At 41.9% G+C, this 19,147-nt stretch overlaps 2 long non-coding RNA genes across 2 annotated transcripts; both read left to right on the top strand.

Annotated features, from left to right (window-relative positions):
• The first annotated feature begins 6,580 nt into the window (after positions 1-6,580).
• LOC126950608 (uncharacterized) lies at positions 6,581-14,743 on the top strand. Its single transcript, XR_007724225.1, has 2 exons — positions 6,581-9,536; positions 14,478-14,743. It is a non-coding gene; the product is annotated as an uncharacterized LOC126950608 (long non-coding RNA).
• Positions 14,744-15,058: 315 nt separating this feature from the next.
• LOC126950611 (uncharacterized) lies at positions 15,059-17,259 on the top strand. The gene is made up of 2 exons (XR_007724228.1): positions 15,059-16,757; positions 16,961-17,259. It is a non-coding gene; the product is annotated as an uncharacterized LOC126950611 (long non-coding RNA).
• Positions 17,260-19,147: the final 1,888 nt, after the last annotated feature.

Here is a 19,147-nt window from a genome sequence, read left to right as displayed (position 1 = left end):
TTGTGGGGTTTTTGTTGTTGTTGTTTGCTTTTTTTTTTTAAATCCCTTTCCCTGCTTTTTTGTCACAGAAGCCTTTGTCACTTCAAACACTGCAAGTGTTCTTTTAAAAAAATTATATCAACCTTTCAATTAAAATGCAACATGTCTGCAACCTGGTATCTAGAGAGGTAAGACGGACAAAGGAGCCCTTGTTACTGCATGTTTTCTTGCCGCAGCCTTCACCTTGCACACAGCAACAGACAATGCACAAAGCCACTTCCTTATGGACTGAAATTCTGATCCTTTTATGACCAGCCTTTCCATCCTTTGCCTTTCCCTCTCCCATTCTGTGAATGATTGTATTGGACATTTTTGTTTTAATCTCAGTGACAGGGGAACACAGGTAGCTCTAATATAACTGTGACCCAGATGCTTCTGTTTCTAGCATGTATTTATTTTGTAGCAAACATTTACATGCATCATTTTTCACTGTCTTTGGAAAATAATTAGGCAATATCTCATCTGAGGTAGAACGTTTCTAGTGGTTGTGTTCTGAGGGAAAAAAACTAATCTGTTCTCTATCCACTGTATTCCAGGAACAGTAAGAGGACCTTTTGCTTGAATAATTTTTATCCACACTACAGAGTGGGTAATGAGCAGATTATGTAAAAACAATTCTGCTTCACTTCAGTAACAGCCTCCTCAACTCATTTTTTCTCAACAAACTTATTTTTCCAGCAGAAGAATCCCAGGCTTCTTAGAGAACCCAGTGACTTTTTGCACCTTCAATCGGTGAAATCATCATGTTTTCTTCTGCCGTATCCATAATTCAAAGATGAGGCAAAGCTAGACTCATTCCTGAAGGAACCCAAGAAATTCCTCCTTTCTCTCTCTGGAATGAAATGAATTCTCTAGACCATCAGTTCTAACCTTCAAAAACCAAACCTGTTTGTGAGATCTCCTTCAAACACTACTGTAGACCCCAGTGTTTATTCATCAAATTTTTTGAATATTTGTGTTATTTGGAATCAATTTATTTGTAAGTTTAGTATTTGTATTAATATAAGGGAGAAATGTTTAAATCTGTCTATGTCATATGTGCCTCTGGCTTATTGCCCAGTTAATTTTAGCCTCAGGCTAAACTTTGGTTTCTGTCTTTAATTTTTGTCAGAACAGATATAAGTGATCTCAAAACATCTGCTTTTATTGTAGGGACTCATGCTGCCATCTCCATTCCTCTCTCTTTTGTTGTAATCTGGGTGGAAATTCTTTAATATGAACATTTCAACCACCTTCACTCTCTCATGTCCACTATCAGCATAGTCAAACTTATCCAGCCAAGGCTGCCATCTTAGGCCAGGGATTTTTTAGGAATCTATTTTGCTGTGATATGGCTGGCAACCCTTTGACTCACTTTATCACCCCAGGGTTCTTTTCATTTTAGAAGCCCAAGAGGGCAGAAAAAGAAGTAGGCGAGCAATTAAACCCTCTGAGTCAGGAGCGTCTCCCCTTGTGTTAAGCAGCGTTGTAGAATATCGTATTTAGTAAGCTCCTAGCAGATGAGCCACGTGACTGCTGAGCACACATGCCTGCTTGCTGCTGTGAGCTCAGACACCATCATCATTAGTCCTTTCCACCTCTGGAGGGAATTATAAGGGCCACTTAATAACCTGTAAATCATAGAGAGTTAAAGGTGTTTCCCCAAAATGCTGATGACAGAATGAAAGGTGAGGAGTGTTAGCCACAGGTCAAAAGTTCAGGAAAGTCTCTCAATGTGGGTTGTTGAAGAAATGTAGGTCTTTTTTCTTTTGGAAGTCTCACTAGAATGGGGTCAAGGACTCTGCCCATTCTAGGATGAAAAATTGGGATATTAGACACCCTCAGATATTTATCCCAAGTCTTCATTTAGGGCTTTTAATTAGTTTGTTCAACCATCACAATCTCAAATGCTAAGCAGGGCATTTGAATCTCTCCACAGTCCAAATCAGCACCGTCTTTTAAAGTTGAGTTTCTCATTATTCTCACCTGATATACCTTATTTATCCCACACCCACCCAATAACATGTCGTGCTCACTGTTATCTTGAGATAACACTTGAATTTTACTCAACCTGGAGTGCTCTTCACATGTCTTGTCCAGATCCAGTTTGGACTCATTCTTCAGCCTTGCATCAGTCAATGGGAGCTAGGTTAAACTGTGGTGACAGACAACCTCCAAATTTCAGTGGCTCAAAAATCTTCTTCCTCATTTATATACATCTCATCATGGGTCAGGTGAGAGGTAGCTCTGTGCTGTATCATCCTAACACAGGAATCCAGATGGAAGGAGGGACCATCAATAAGATCCCCATTGCTATAGAAAAGAGAAAAAAGCATGCGGAATAGAACTCTGTTTCTTGGAAATTTCTCCTGAAAAAGTCACATGTTATTTTCTTCTCACCTCCATTGGCAAAGAAAAAAAAAAAAAACAGTCATGTAGCCATGTGAAAATTTAAGTAGGTGGGATGGAACAGTCAGAATACATTCATAAAAAGTGAACTGAAAATATTTGGAGAACAGCACCAATGACTATCATGAATGCCAACATGCATCCCAAACAACCCAGTGCTGTCACTCTCCAAACTTTTTATGTCTCACAAAGTATTAGAAATTATCTGAAGCCATACCACTCAGAGGGACTGCAAAATACATAATGAAATCTCCTTTAGGATGTCCTTAGAGAATTCAAGGAAAAGAAGTTAAATAATTTAAAAGTGCGTTTGGGTACAGATATTTACCACTAGAGGGTAAGACTAGAGATAGATCGTAAATATAATAACAGGGATTATGCTCAGAGTCAGGGCCAAAAGTATAGTTTGAGGTGGGGTCATGGTCAGGGTCAAGATCAATGTCAGGATCAAAGTAAGGATCAGAATTAGGAACCAGGGTAGGGATCAGGGTTTAGGTTCAGGGTCAAAGTCTTGGGACAGGGTTAGGGTTAGGACCAGAACCAGAGCTTTGTTCTCCTCGGGACCCACCCGAGAGTGAGTCACCATGGCTTTGGAGACACACCTAGTAGCGTGTCCACCTTGAAGACCAGAGTTTCGTTGTCCTTAAAACTGACCCGGGGAGATGTGGCTGCAGGCCATTGAGGAAGGTGAGGCAAAAGCTTCCTGTCTGCTCCCCGCGTGCTGAGGAGGGAGCTCTGCTATGGGCTTTACTTTCACATGTTACATTCTACAAGTCTTGTTTTACAAAAGCCTCTCTGCCTTAAGGCTTTGGCTGCTCGTCGCTGTTCATCATCAGAGCGTGCCATAACGTATGGTAAGATTTGGGCTTGTTTCTGGGGAGAGGTCTTGGTACAGAGAAAGGAGCAATGCTTAGAGCCATCAGGACAGTTGGGATGAAAGCTGGGGATGGGCAGAGGCTGGAGGAAACATGTGCACCCCCTGTAAACGCTTTTATTCATGTTTTAATTACTAATTTTTATTCATGTTTTAATTACTAATTACAGTGTTAAAGTAGTAAAAAATAGTATTTAAAAATTGAAAAGTAGCCATATTAAAACTTGCAACATTATTTAAGTTTAAATATATTATTTGTACCTCATCAACATTTTTTATTTTGTTGAGAAAGTCCAAGGTTAATTGGCAGCATATTTGTAATAGTAGATAGAACAATGTCTGTTTTATAAACATTGACATCCTACGTTACATGTGTGAACCCTGAAAATCTGAGACAGCTCTCAGATTTTTTAGAAAGTGTATTTTGCCAAGCTTGAGGATGCGCACCTGTGATGCATCCTCAGGAGGTCCTGACAACATGGGCCCAAGGTGGTAGGGGCTCAGCTTGGTTGTATACATTTTAGGGAGACATGAGACATCAATCAATATGTGTAAGATGTACATTGGTTCAGTCCAGAAAATTCAGAAGGCCAGACAGGGGGCTTCCAGATCGTAGGTAGGTAAGAGACAAATGGTTTCATCCTTTTGCATTGCTGATTACTCTCTTCAAATGAGGCAATCAGATATGCCTTTCTCTCGGTGAGCAGATGGGTGAGTTTGGATAGAATGGGAGACAGATTTGCCCTCAGCAGTTCCCAGCTTGACTTTTCCCTTTAGTTTAGTGATTTTGGGTCCCCAAGATTGATTTTCCTTTCAAAAGGTCTAACATGTTTTCCTATGAGCATTAATTATTCATTGCTTATTTTATTACACAAATAAGGCACAGATTTTAAAAAAATCATCAACTTTGTGGCTAGCTATATAGACATAATTACACAGAAGCTCAACTAAATTTGCAAACATTCCAGAGTTTGGGTTTCCAATAATTCTTTGTGATTCTTTAAAAGGTAAAAGTATTTTTTTTCCCGTAAAACATAGCAACATCTAAAATCACCTGTAGAATGTCCTGCCATTTTTGTTTCCTTAGTTTCCTCATTTTCTGCAAAGCCTCACTGAGGAAATTGACTTTGAATATCCTTTTACACTCTTCTGTTTTAGAAAGCATTGTGGTAAAACATTGAATCATCAATGTCATAAGTTCTCTCCACATTCTTTCTTTCTTTGAATATTTTTTCCCAGTGGCTAATATTTGATTCTGTTGTATTATGACTAAAAGGTAGGCATGGGCACAAAATAAAGACAAGAAGTCTTTGGAATAAGTGATCCCATCACAACGAATCAATTTTCCATTGGAACATATTTTTACAAAGTCACTCTTTTGAAAATATTTAGCCATGAATTGAAACAGAGTCTATAAGGTTATTTTTTTTCCTGGTCTAAGGCAAACGGCATTTTAGAGAATGAACCTGGGACACAACCACAACACAAGAAAAAAATATGATAATTAAGTTTACACATATGTGTGACTACTCTAACGGAAAGCATGTAAAGAGCATTTGTTTTGATTTATATATCAATCTGCACTGTTTAATTTTTTGTGTCATAAATGCTCTTATTTTTAAAAACAGGACTAGTTAACAGTGTCAATTACTAGTAATTCATGATATAAATAATTAAACAAGGAAGTGTTAAAAAAATATAACTTTTAAATAAAGTTTTATTTTACATCATTTTTTTACTTACTCAGAAATTGCCCCCCCCAAAATGCAGAGATTTCCCATGTAGCTGCAACCTAGTTTCATCTCTTATTAACATCTTCAGTGTATCTCACATGGCTTATTAATATCTTACATAATTTGTCATAGTTTATGAACCAATACTGATAGACTATTATTAACTAAAGTTCATATTTCATTTGGATGCCCTTGGTTCTGTCTTACTCTGACCCAGGATCCCATCCAAGATCCCACATGACATGTAGTCATCACGTCCCTGTGGGCTCTTCCTGGCTGTGACAATGTGTCAGGCTTTCCGTGTCATGATGACCTTGACATTACTGAGGAGGATTGGTCAGGAATTTTGTAGAATGTCCCCCATTGTGACTGCATGTTCTCAAGGTGAACTGTCACCTTTGATGTTCACTTGGATCATTTGGCAGAGCTACTGTTTGTCAGGTTTCTCCACTGTGAAGTTATTTTTCCTCCTTGCCCATACTGCATGTGTTCTTTTGGAGCAAGTCACTGTGCAGAGCCCACACTTACGGAGTGAGGAGTTGGCTCCACATTATTGATGGCTGAGTGTCTACATCAATTACTTGGAATTCTTTTGCAAAGGAGATTTCTATGCAACTCTGTTTTCTTATTCACCTGTGTATACAAATACAGACACCTAGATAATTACTTTCAGCTTTAGTTATTATTCAACACTACAATTCATTCCTGTGTTGGCCATCAGTAGCTGTTTTTATTGGCTATTATTTTTCTTTGATATATTTTAATTTTTTTTAGTACTTACTTTCTGATACTTCAAGATTATCCCGACTCCTATATTTACTGTCCCGGTTCTAGTATCAGACATTTCTCCAAAGAGCCTCATTCCTTTCAGAATGGTAGGAAAACTTACATCTGGCTGCCAAATGAGCACATTGTTGAATAGCACTTGTTCTTCATTAGCAATGCTAGGAAGTATATATGTGTGTCTAACCTACCTATACACACCTAATTATAAAGTTTCCTATGTAGAACTGTGTGTATCTATATTAAACTAAACATAAGTTTATGTTCATGTCTCCACCTCTGATCTACTATCACATGAATCATTCTAGCCTTCTCCCCTTGCTAATTTGTAACCTCCCACTTCAACAGTGAGAAACCTGGTTCCTACCATCTGTGACTTATGTAAGTCATTGCTTTATTCCAGATACAGATACTGTGGTTTTACAATTGTTCACAATTGCTTCTGTTGGAAAGAACTTTATAAAATGGAATCCAGTGATGAAGTATAGTTCATTTGCCTTCAGCATACGGATTCTATTCATTTTCAAAGTGACTTAGGTCAACACCATTTTCCCTACACCTTCAGTGAGTTTTTTCCTACATTTGTGTCTTAGTCTGTTTTGTGCTTCTGTAACAGAATACCTGAGGCTGGGTAATTTATAAGTAAAAAAGGTCCTTTTGGCTCACAATATTGGTGGCTGGAATGTCTGAGATTGGGCAGTTGCATCTGGTGGAGTCTCAGTCTTTTTCACCTCGTGGTGGAAAGTGGAAGGGCTAGTGCCTCCCAATCCATAGGTATTCAGCGTCTGTTATAAGCCACACATTGTAGCAAGGAATGAACATAAGGGGAATTTGGCCCATATTGTCCAATTGCTTGCTTTAAGTCTTTTAATATTTTAAAAGGAAATGGCTCCCAGCACGCTTGAGTAAGTTCTCTGGCCTCCTCAGCTGGTGAAATAATTACCAGAAACTGCCAAGCATTCAAATCCCCCATTTCTTGTGCCTGGCGAATGGATGCCTGGATTGTCCCTGTGCCATATTTGTATTTGGACCCGCTCGCAGCACTCCTCTACCATAACTAACAGGTGGGCAAGCCTGGATCATTCCCTCATCCTAATTGGCTGTTGGACAAGCCTGAAGCTTCCCTTCGCCATAGTTACTGGCGGGGCCTGCAACAATAGGAGCGGCAAGGCGCGGGTCTCAGGCTCCCCTTCCAAGTATTCACGAGGCTGGCCTGGGGGTGGCCATTCCAGACCTTCCCCTAGAGGCGCAGTAGGTGGCACAGTTTCTTTTATAAGTCTTTGGAGATTAGTATACATACCTTCCCGTTTCTCACCCTTTTTTAAACGAGACTGTCATGGTTCACTTAGCTGATAATTAGACTCCTGATTATTCAACTTTCCTATGTCATCCTGAAAATCCTCCTTCTCCTCCTCAGTGTGGAAGGGCTCCAGGGCTGTTTTAATTGCAGACCACACAGACCAAGCAGAGACGGGAATATCGCGGCCCTCTTGTTGTGCTGGTTTTAAGTCTGATCCCACCTTGTCCCAATCTTCTACATTCATGGTTCCATATTCCGGGAACCAAGAAGAATACTTGTCTACCAGGCGGAACAAAGATGTGAGATTTTGGGTACTGACAATTACCCCTCCGCGGCGCAGTAACTGCTGCACAAGGCTTAAGTAATTAGCGAACTTACTCTCAGCTCCACCCACATTTTCCCGAGGTTTCCCTGGAATTCCCCGAGCGCCCTCCTTACCCTAGAGCTTGAAGTGAAAACCTACTCGGGAGTCCTTTGTCGGTCGTCCTCAGCTTTCCACGCTCTGGTGTTCCTTCACTGGATTATTTGTAGAGATTATGGGGAGCCCTGTGTTGGGCACCAGAGACAGCCTGGGCAACCGAGGAAGACCCCGGTTTCTACCAAAAAAAAAAAAAAAAAAAAAAAATTAGCAAGGTGTGGTGTCGCTTGCCTGTAATCTCAGCTACTCCATGAGAAGTCAGACGAAACCTGCCACCAGAGACTGATTTTCTTCTAAAATGCTTTCTCCAAAATATTTTTAAAACAAAAGGGGGAAATTGGAAAGGAAAATATTTTGGGCCCCGCAAATCACTAAGATAAAGGGAAAAGTCAATCTGGGAATTGCTTAGGGCAAACCTGCCTCCCATTCTATTCAAAGTCATCCGCTGCTCGCTGAGAAGAATGCATATCTTATTGACTCCTTTGGAAAGGCTCATCAGAAACTCAGAAGAATGCAAGCGTTCCTCTCTCACCTGCCTGTGACCTGGAAGCCCCCTCCTGGCTTCGAGTTGACCCACTTTTGCTTCAGGTTGTACCGGATCAAACCAGTGTTCATCTTACATATGTTGATTGATGTCTCCTGTCTCCCTAAAATGTGTAAAACTGTCAGATACAGTCAGTTTCTCTTCCAAGGTTTGGCATGTTAACGTTCTTGTGTTTTGTTCTCGAACTCAACTTTCTTGTTCTCCATGCCTCCTTGCCCTTAGTTACTGTAAACAACCTTCCCCCCGTCAGTTCTAATCAATAACTCACATCTGTTCCCTTGGTTACCTGCTCTGCACCCATTTCTCCCTTCCAAACCACACATCCCACCGTTGTAACTCACGACTTCCTTCCCCCTTCCTTATTTGGGAAAGTGTTCACAAATAGCCAACGGGGTCAGTGTAGATCTTGAGGTCTGGCCCCAGCCCATGCCAGAGGTAAGGATTGCATTAGGAATAAAAACCCCTGCTTTTCTTTGTTCCGTGTGCTCTTGCGATTGTGATTGATGCGAGCAGCACGCTTCCACAGAGGTAAATTGCGTTGCTGAGAAAACTTTTGCTTAAGTGCTAGTTTCACTTTGCGTCACCGAGCATTTATCTCCAACAAAACCAAGCTGTGCTCTGACCACCTTGGGCAACTGTCATCAGGACATCCTGAGGCTGTGTCATGCACAAGCATCCCCAACCTTGGCAAAATAAACTTTCTAAATACTCTTTTTCCCAAATGCTCAGGGAGACTGATTTGAATAATCATAAAACTCCGAGGCTGCACTCCAGCCTGGGCGACAGAGCAAGACTCTGTTTCAGAAATAATAAAATGAAATGAAATGAAATAAAATAAAATAAAAATCAAATCTCCGGTCTCCTGCACAGCCGACTCTGCGTGAATTACTCCTTCTCTATTGCTATTCCCCCCAGTCTTGAGAAACCGGCTCTGTCTAGGTAGCGGGCAAGGTGAACCCACTGGGCAGTTACAGAATTGCCATTATATTGCTTGCAATTTTATATCTTATTACGCAAAATAGCCATAATCTTGTATACAAGGTTAAATGCGAATGTGCTCCTTGCGTGGTCAGATCCCAGCGCAGGAAGGATGCACGCCCTACAAACCGCTAGGCCAAAACGGTCATTCTGGCCTCATCCAGCCTCACGTGAGATCGCAATCTCCTGTCACTCAGGGCCTGAGGGGGCGGGGCCTGAAGCCCCAGACAATCAGGGACGCTGGAGTGGGGGCCCGTCAATCAGGCGCGCCGCCGGAAAGGAGAGGGCGGCTTCCGGGATCCGGCTGGCGGGCGCTTTGTCTCGCCTTCGCCACCGTAGGCTCTTCCTGTGAGTCTCCGCTGCTACTTCCTTGGCTCTGGGAGGCCCGGTGGCTTCTGCAGCAGGCTCGGCCACCCTGTGACCTGCGGGTGTTGGGACATCCCTAGCTGACGCCGGGACACCCGGGAAGCCGAGGAACGGTGAGTGGACTGCGCCTGGCTTCCGGAAGTGGGGAAGAGGGCTGGGTGAAACCTGCTGGAACCAGCCATCGGCTGCGGAACCTGCGGACCGAGTCGCCGCGGCGCAGCCGGGCCTCAGTCCCCTTCTGTGCAGGGCCGGGCGGTGCGGGCAGCGGGACCCCTGCGTCCTGTCTGTACCTGTGGGCGCCACTTCCGCCGGCCGGAGCCCTCTCGGGAACCCCGCGCCTCCCCCACCCAGGTAGTGCGGTGACCACGGGAGGGTGATCCGGGAGATCCCGACTCGGTGTGCGGGATTCCAGCGTGGGAGGAGCTGTGGTTCATGGAGCTTCCAGTCCCACCTTTCTCCCCCTAAAATTAACCTGAGGCTTTGTTAAAACGTTAAAGGGCGTGTTTGAGCAAACGCGATTCATAAACGGGTACCGCAGTCATGGTTTGTGGTTTGGGGTCCACGGGAGGGGCGTAAATGAGAGTCTTTGATAAGGTGAATGAGGAAGCAAACCATACATATATACACACACACATATATATACATATATACACACACACACACATATATATATATATATATATATATATTTTTTTCTTCTTTTTTTTTGAGACGGAGTCTCACCCTGTCGCCAGGCTGGAGTGCAATGGTGCAGTCTCAGCTCACTGCAACCTCTGACTCCCGGGTTCAAGCGATTCTCCTGCCTCAGCCTCCCAAGTAGCTGGGCTTATAGGCGCCACCACCACGTCCAGCTAATTTTTGTATGTTTAGTAGAGACAGGGTTTCGCCATGTTGGCTAGGTTGGTTTCGAACTCCTGACCTTAATTGATCACCCTCCTCGGCCTCCTAAAGCGCCGGGATTACAGGCGTGAGGCACCTTGGCCAAAATATTTTTCTGTTTCCAAACATTTTACATGAGAGGAAAGCGGAGAATAATCATCTGACACTCTACTGTAAAAAAAATCTTTGTACCTCTCTTCTTTTCATCTTTCCTAAGTGTACATATTACCAAAATGTCTTTAGGTTGAGGTCCCCCTGTGAAAACTTGACAGGGTGTTGTGTCCTCAGCCACTCTCCTGTCTTTTCCTAGTCCTGGCATTTTAGAACTGTCTGGGGATGACCCAGGATACCCACAGTGGCCATGTCTATTGGAGGGTCTAGTGAGTATCAGCCCCCGGGGTCATCTCATCCCCAAGGACAGCCTGAGGTATGGGGTAGAGTCTCTCAGGGGAGCAGCTGGATGCTCTTGGCCTTAGAGGAATCTCCTGGTATAGTTTCATCTAAAATGGTGACCCCTTAGGGTCATTAAAATTTTAGGACATTAAAATTAATGGACAATACAATGTAATGTCATGAAAGTTAGGTCATTAAAATTATTCCTCCGGCCCGAGTTTTTATTCCTCGAAGACACATTGATGGTTTGCCAATTGGATGCTGATATTGAGAGGAAAAGGCAGAAATGATTTCTGCTCTCTAGCTTGTCTCAGACCTGTGAAGAGAGAAAAACCGTCCCAAAGGACAAGGAAAACCCACCCCAGAGAGGATGTGCAAGAACCTGAATATTAAAATGCACTTAAGGCACACAGGAGGACAAAGAGCAGTGCCAGTGCCTCGTAGGTGGTCATTGAGTACTTTACTGAACAGGATGGGTGTCCTAAGGGATAGAATGGCCTGCCGTGACACTTAGAAAGGTCTGCGTTGGAGTCAGTACTGCCTCTCCCTGAGTTTGTTACCTTGAAAAGGCTTGTCCTCTTATTTGAGTTTCAGGTTTTCACTGACTGTAAGATACATTTTGTCAGTACAGCTTGAAAGATAAAAATACTATTTCCAAAGAGGTAGGGTAAAATGATGTATTTCATTTGCTAAAAATTCGTATTTATTTCTTCCCCAGAGTGAGTGTAGTAAGTTTTAAAGTTCTGTTCTTTTTAAGGGTAATTTCAAATGGAATTGTAGGACTTAGCTTTGTAAATGCTACTGGTGAAATAAAAGTGTGTTAGATAAATTGATGATTTATAAAGATTCACCAAAATGTCAGTTCCCCTCTTGTAGCTTGGTGAAGAATTTATGACAGTGGACACATGTGTATCCTCTTATCTGGGTGTCTGAGTGTTGTTTTTTGTTTTTTGGAGATGCTGTCTTGCTCTGTAGCCTGGCTAGAGTGCAGTGGCGCCATCTCTGCTTACTGCAACCTCCGCCTCCCGAGTTCAAGTGATTCTCCTGTGTCAGCCTCCCGAGGAACTGGGATTATAGGCACCCACCACCACACCCAGCTAATTTTCATATTTTTAGTAAACACAGGGTTTTAGGCCTGGCACGGTGGCTTATGCCTGTAATCCCAGTCCTTTGGGAGGCCAAGGTGGTTGGATCACGAGGTCAGGAGTTCCAGAGCAGCCTGGCCAACATGGTGAAACCCTGTCTCTACTAAAAATACGAAAAAATTAGCTGAGCATGGTGGCAGGCACCTGTAATCCCAGCTACTCGGGAGGCTGAGGCAAGAGAATTGCTTGAACCCAGGAGATGGAGGTTGCAGTGAGCCAAGATCTTGCCACTGCACCCCAGCCCAAGGGACAATGCGAGACTCCGTCTCAAAAACAAATAAACAAACAAACAACAAAAAGACGGGATTTTTGCCATGTTGGCCAGACTGGTCTCAACCTCCTAACCTCAGGTGATCCCCTGCCTCAGCCTCCCAAGGTGCTGGGATTACAGGCGTGAGCCACGACGCCTGGCCCACTCTATTTTCCTTTTATCCCCTAAATTTTAATATGTTTGAGTTTGTCTGTTCCTTTATCACTTTTTTCTTACATAAAAAAAATTCTGCCTAATCCTTCATTAAAAAAAAAATCTTCCTGTGACTTCTGAAAGTATTCTGGTTTTATCTTTTGTATTTGAATATATAATAAGATGATTATTGTTCATGGAATAGAGAAGAATGCAATGCATTTTCCCAAGTAGATGCCAGCCTGGTTTGCCTCATATTTTAAAGTGCATGTAATTTCTTTTTCTATTCTATAGTGCCTACTCTATCATTCCTCAACTTTCCATATAGATGCTGGGTCATTAAGACTTTTTTTTTCCTTTGGTCTGCTTGCTCATCTCTTTGCTAACACTGTGCTGTCCTGAATATTTTTGCTTGAAAATCTTAGAAGTATGTTAGACAAGCCATCACTCTTTTTTTAGATGACTAAAAATGATTAGACATTGGTCATTTTTACTGCATATGAAAGAGTAGCTTTTCTTGCCTAAAACCACCTGATTTGGGAATTTATGTGGTTTCATAGGAATAGCATCTGGAAGTGGTGACATTAATGTCATTTTAAAAAGCATGTGTCCTATTTCCTCTTATTCCTTTCTGCCTTGATATTGTGCAATAGAAATTTGAAAAATTGTTGTATTAGTATTGTTAAATATCAATTATTGGTTTTATTTACTACTCAATTAAATTTAATAAGCCTATTCTCTCTTGGTGTAATCACGTGGAATGGGTTCACTTCCACAGTTAACAAGTGACAGCACATGTAAAATATTGTCTACCAGGGAAATTCATTGAACACTTAGTGTTCAGACTGTGTTTTTGTGTCTGGTTCCCTAAGCACCACTGCAGTGACACAAAATAATAGACTTTCAGCAGAAGAAGTTTTGGAAAATATACTGCATAAGCCATTTAGATGCAGTGAGTCATTCTTATTACTTGGGTTGGTGGAATCCCTCTCAAAATGTAAGTTCCTAATACAAACAAAGATTGAACTTTGCGAGCAGGTATTTTTAAGAATAAGTAGTCTCAGGACTGATAATATTAACTCACTTATGCACATCAGGTAGGACTTTAGTATGACAGGTACTAGAAATGTACAAAGTGAAGTTAAAAGGTAACTCCTAGCAGCATATCGTAATCTCACTCCCTGGATTCTCTAATGAGATGGGTGTTTCTACTTTGCTGTTGCCTTTTTGAATAGTTCAATTCTAGCATTAGTACTGCTGTGTGTGGAGGGAGTATGTGTGAACAGAGTAAGAGTTGTGACAATCAAGTCATAGAATAAATGCTTGGAAATTTTAGAATCATGTAAACAGCTTATGAATTGAGTATACATTCCCAGTGCTCTCAGTCTCACTCATCCTTCTATCCACATATGTGGAATGTTTTAGGACTCCATGGCTTTTGAGGATGTGGCTGTGAACTTTACCCAGCAGGAATGGGCTTTGCTAGATTCTTCTCAGAAGAATCTCTACAGAGAAGTGATGCAGGAAACCTGCAGGAACCTGGCTTCTGTAGCTAAGAATGACAACACATTTCACTTAATTACAGAAGTATTTCCCTATCATCAGTGCTATTTGTGATTTGGAATGGGGCAAGGGAATGATTTGGTGAATAAATCAGGCATGGGCACTGTGTACAATGAACATGAAATCTAGTAATGTTTCTATAGTTTGAAATAATTCATGATAATTTTGTGCATCTGCATTTTAGGAAAAAACGGAAAGACCAGAATATTGAAGATCACTTCAAAAAACGGGAAAGATAGAAGATAATTTGCACCGAGAAGAGGAAATAAAGTCCTCTGAAGGAATCTTAGCATGTCATGAATTTAAAAACAAGCAATCAAAGCAAATAAGAGTCACTTGAAATTCATTTCCTTTTAGAAAAATTTCACCCAAAATGTAACATACATCAGTGTAGCAGTCAGTGTTTGGAAAACAGTTTACTTGAAAATAGTACTACAAAATTGTATATATGAATGTTACTATTTTGGTCATAGCCATGTAGGTGGTAGCTGTGTTTTCAGTAGTAGCCCATTTACTTTCAAATAATTCAGTCATGGCACAAAAACAAAAACAAAAACAAAACAAAAATGCATTTTCCCTAGTATTGGTAGCAGTGTAAGTCGAAGACCTATGAATGAGTAGAAAGTTATTAAACCAACCAATAATAATGTGCTTGTCATTTTTTTTTACAGAAATCATATGGTACAGAGACTGTGTGAAAGCAAAGAAGGTAGTCAGTATGGACAAGCTGTCAGCCACATTCCAAATCTTGATCTGAATGAGAACATTTCTACTGGATTAAAACAATGTGAATGCAGTATTTGTGGAAAAGTCTTTGTACATCATTCCCTCCTTAATAGGCACATCCTAGCTCACTCAGGATACAAACCATATGGAGAGAAGCAATATAAATGTGAACAGTGTGGGAAACTCTTTGTTTCTGTTCCAGGTGTTAGAAGACACAGGATAATGCACAGTGGAAATCCAGCTTATAAATGTACGATATGTGGGAAAGCTTTTCATTTTCTCAATTCAGTTGAAAGACATCAGAGAACTCACACAGGAGAAAAACCCTATAAATGTAAACAATGTGGTAAAGCGTTCACTGTTTCCGGTTCTTGTCTAATACATGGACGAACTCACACTGGAGAGAAACCCTACGAATGTAAGGAATGTGGGAAAACACTCAGATTTTCTTGTTTTAAGATGCATGAAAGGACTCACACTGGAGAGAGATGTACCAAATGTGATAAAGCCTTCAGCTGTCCTTCCCTTCATGACCATGGAAGCATTCATACTGGAGAGAGACCCTATGAATGTAAACAATGTGGCAAAGCCTTTAGTTGTTTGAGTTCCCTTTGTAACCATAGAAGTACTCATACTGGAGAGAAACCCTATGAATGTAAACAATGTGACCAAGCCTTCAGTCGCCTCAGTTCCCTTCACCTCCACGAAAGAATTCATACTGGAGAAAAACCCTATGAATGTAAGAGATGCGGTAAAGCCTACACTCGTTCCAGTTACCTTATGCGCCACTAAAGAAGTCATGATATAGAGGTTGGGTGTAGTGACTCAGCCTATAATCCCAGCACTTTGGGAGGCCAAGGTGTGTGTATTGCTTGAGCCCAGGAGTTCATAACCAGCCTGGATTAAAACAATGTGAAACAACCTGGGCATCGTGATGAAACCCTGTCTCTACAAAAAATAAAATAAAGCCGGGCCCGGTGGCTCATGCCAGCTACTCGGGAGGCTGAGGCAGGAGAATGGCGTGAACCTGGGAGGCGGAGCTTGCAGTGAGCCGAGATCGCACCACTGCGCTCCAGCTTGGGCGACAGAAGCAGACTCCGTCTCAAAACAAAAACAAAGAAAATAATTAGCTGGGCATGGTGGCACATTTCAGTTGCCTTAGTTCTTTTTCAAGGACATAAAAGGCCACAGGGGCTTGGGGGGAAGCCCTGTGCATGCGGATCACGAGGTCAGGAGATCGAGACCATCCTGGCCAACATGGTGAAACCTCGTCTCTACTAAAAATACAAAAATAGCTGGGTGTGGTAGCATATGCTTGTAATCCCAGCTACTCAGGAGGCTGAGGCAGGAGAATCACTTGAACCCAGGAGGCGGAGGTTGCAGGGAGCTGAGATTGTGCCACTGCACTCCAGCCTGGCGACAGAGTGAGACTCCATCTCAAAAAAAATAAATAAATAAATAAAGCCCCTTGAATGTAAGAAATGTGGTAAAACATTTACTCTTTCCCATTCCCTCATAAACATGAAAGAGCTCACACTGCAGAGAAACCTTAAGAATGTAGGAAATGTGGTCAAGCCTTCAGATTTTCCTGAAGATTTGGGAGGGGTCAGAGTGGAGAAAAGGTTTTGAATTTAAATTTATGGTAAGGCCTTCGGTTGTATTAGTTCCATTTGAAGACATCAGCTCATTCCTGAGAAAAACCCTATGAATGTCCAGAATGTTTGAGTGTTTCATTTCTCTCATACCCACTCAAGGACATATGAAAATGCACGCTGTAGCTGGCTGGACCTTGTAAATACAAGAACGTACACAGGATTAAAACTCTAATAGTTTAGAAACTGCAAGAATATTTTCAGTTTTAACATTTACTTGAAAAGCCGTGTGAAAACTCCCATGGAAAGAAGTTCTATAAGTGAAGCTTTTCTAATTTGGAAAGCCTGATGCAAATTAATTATCGTGCAGTGCTTGAAAAAAATCTATGAAATGTTACACAAGTTACAAGTATATTGTTTTTATCAGTGGCCCATTCTTAAAGAGTCTTGAGTATGCATTTCACCTTATTTTGCGGGGAAACCTTGAGGTGAGAGTTCTGTAAATGTTCTTTAAGCAGTAGTACTTGAATTTCATAGATGATATTTTCTTCAGTTTGTTGGTAGAATTTTTGTCTATTCATTTGATAATGTGCTGGATTCATGGTTGAATTTGGATGTTTTTCTAATATGTAGGTAAGTTTAATTTTTTTATTTCATTATTATTTCTTTTTGAGATGGAGCCTCACTCTGTTGCCCAGGCTAGAGTGCAGTGGTTCGATCTCGGCTCACTGCAACCTCCGCCCCCTGGGTTTAAGCGATTCTCCTGCCTTAGCCTTCCGAGTAGCTGGGACTACAGGTGAACGCCACTACATCCAGCTAATTCTTTGTATTTTTAGTAGAGACAGGGTTTCACCATGTTGGCTAGGCTGGTCTTGAACTCCTGACCTCATGATTTGCCTGCCTCGGCCTCCCAAAGTGCTGGGATTACAGGCATGAGCCACTGCGCCCGGTCAGGTAAGTTTCATTTGTATGTATTGTCCTGTGATTAATGGACCAGTGAATAATGATTGTGAATTCTTGGGATTGTCTTACTAGCCTCATTTGGCAAATTTTGATTATCCCTTGTCCATTATACACATCCCACCTATTTTTATTAAATGAAAAACTACTCTTGATGTAAAGATATTTATTTTTTGCTAATAATGAGTTGGTATTAATTCCTAAGTACATACAGTTTACCCGGGAGACGGAGCTTGCAGTGCGCCGAGATCACACCACTGCACTCCAGCAAGGGTGACAGAGCGAGATTCTGTGTCAAAAAAAAAAAAAAAAAAAAAAAAAAAGGAATATCCTCACTTTTTAAATGCTATACCACTCTCTACGCTCAAGTTAATCCCTGTTTGGGCCTGTGGGAGCTTACACCATCCTCCTGTATGTAATTAATAACTGATATCTGGCTTATCTGTTTAGTAATAGATGTTATGTGTTTAACGGTGCCAGTAAACGTAGGGTGCTAATTCCTTCCTCACCAGTGGGGTGCATGAGACGCTATTGAAACAATTGGCAACACGAATGGAATGGACCAGCCCTCATGCAGGACACCAGCTCAACTTGACCTACCTGCTGTGGGCTGACTGTTCCGTAACACATCAGCAGTCACCTGGGTCAGAACCGTGAGCTGACGATGGGCGTTCCCTTTGGTCTGCACAGTGTTTTGTGGTCTTCAGGTGTTGTCATCTTCTTCCACACTAAAATGCTCTCATCTCCTAGACATCAATGTTTAACTGCACCCCAGCATGACCTTTGGCCTGTGCTTAGCAGGCAGTTTTGAGGCCCTGGCTTATGAATGCACAAAAGCACAGCACGTAAGCCAACACATAAGTCCTAATTAGCAAGAATCAGGCTGTATGTCTGTAGTCCCTGCATCTGCTCTGGTCACCATCTCTGTGTGCTTAGGGCAGCCATGTGAACATTATTAATTATTTTACACTCCAAGACAATAGTTATTATGTAAGCAGAAGTAGTGGCCTTGTTTGTTTCTTGTGCTGCTGCTCCCCTTGCTGCTGTACCATACACCCTCCTGATGAGGTGTACATCTATGGTGCCTCATGGTTCAGGCACTGCTGAGTAAAGAAAATGGGAAGAAATAGTTTGATATTAGCCCCTACCGAAGCATATGAAGAAGCGTCTCAGCTGCTTTCATTGAAAAATTCCTGACCAGTGTGTGGGCTTTTCTTATCACTGCTGCTTATCAGCATGTCAAAAGTCTCATCTTCGGACTGCAAGTCTTGACGGCCTTAGTTATAGTGGCCTTACTGCATGTGGAGCTAACCCCAGGAAGATGGAGTGACACTCTCTGGAGGATTAGGTGGTCTCCTCCAATGTGGGTTGATGGGCTTCTGAACTCTTTCCTTTAACCATGCAGAGAGTCTACACTGCCAGTGATCATGTGCCACAACTCTATAGATGTAGAAATTCAAAATATTCTGAAATAGTTTCCATTGAAAGGAAATAGAAAAGCGGTCTGGTGCCACGCTCCGGTTAAGAGAACTAGTAGATGGCTCACAAGAACACTCTGTCGCTACTGTCTGTGCCTCTGTCACAGCAAATATCCTGATCCTTCAGTTTTAAGGGTGCAGGGCCATTTTCTTCCCTTTCTTACTGGTAGTTCTCAAGATAACTGTATGGTATGCTGGGAAGGCAATATCCTGATAATCAAGTGACATTGGTCAGAACAGCCCAGCCTCTGTTATAGGCCCTGCTCGAAACGGAATTGCCTTTAACGCTTGTGTCCAGCAAACCACATCCTGGGAGAAAACCCAATGTGGGCTTATTTCTGGGGTCCCTCAGTTGTAGTGCAAGTGAAGCATTTATAGTCAAAACTCCATCCATCTGCTCTGGGTAGCCTTCCTGATCTTGTGGTAGTGGTTCATATTGAATCCTAGACTTCTGTTGTCTTTTGTTTGCTATTTGTAAGTAATAAATTCACTTCATGGAATTTATCTATGAATGTATTTGGCCTCATTGTGCTCAGAAAAGTTGGTAGCCATTGCACAGTGAACCCGCTTCATAATTGGTGAAAA

This window comes from Macaca thibetana, chromosome 3 (genome assembly GCF_024542745.1).
Source record: "Macaca thibetana thibetana isolate TM-01 chromosome 3, ASM2454274v1, whole genome shotgun sequence".
In the NCBI taxonomy this organism is placed as follows: Eukaryota; Metazoa; Chordata; class Mammalia; order Primates; family Cercopithecidae; genus Macaca; species Macaca thibetana.
This window is presented reverse-complemented; position numbering and strand designations above follow the sequence as displayed.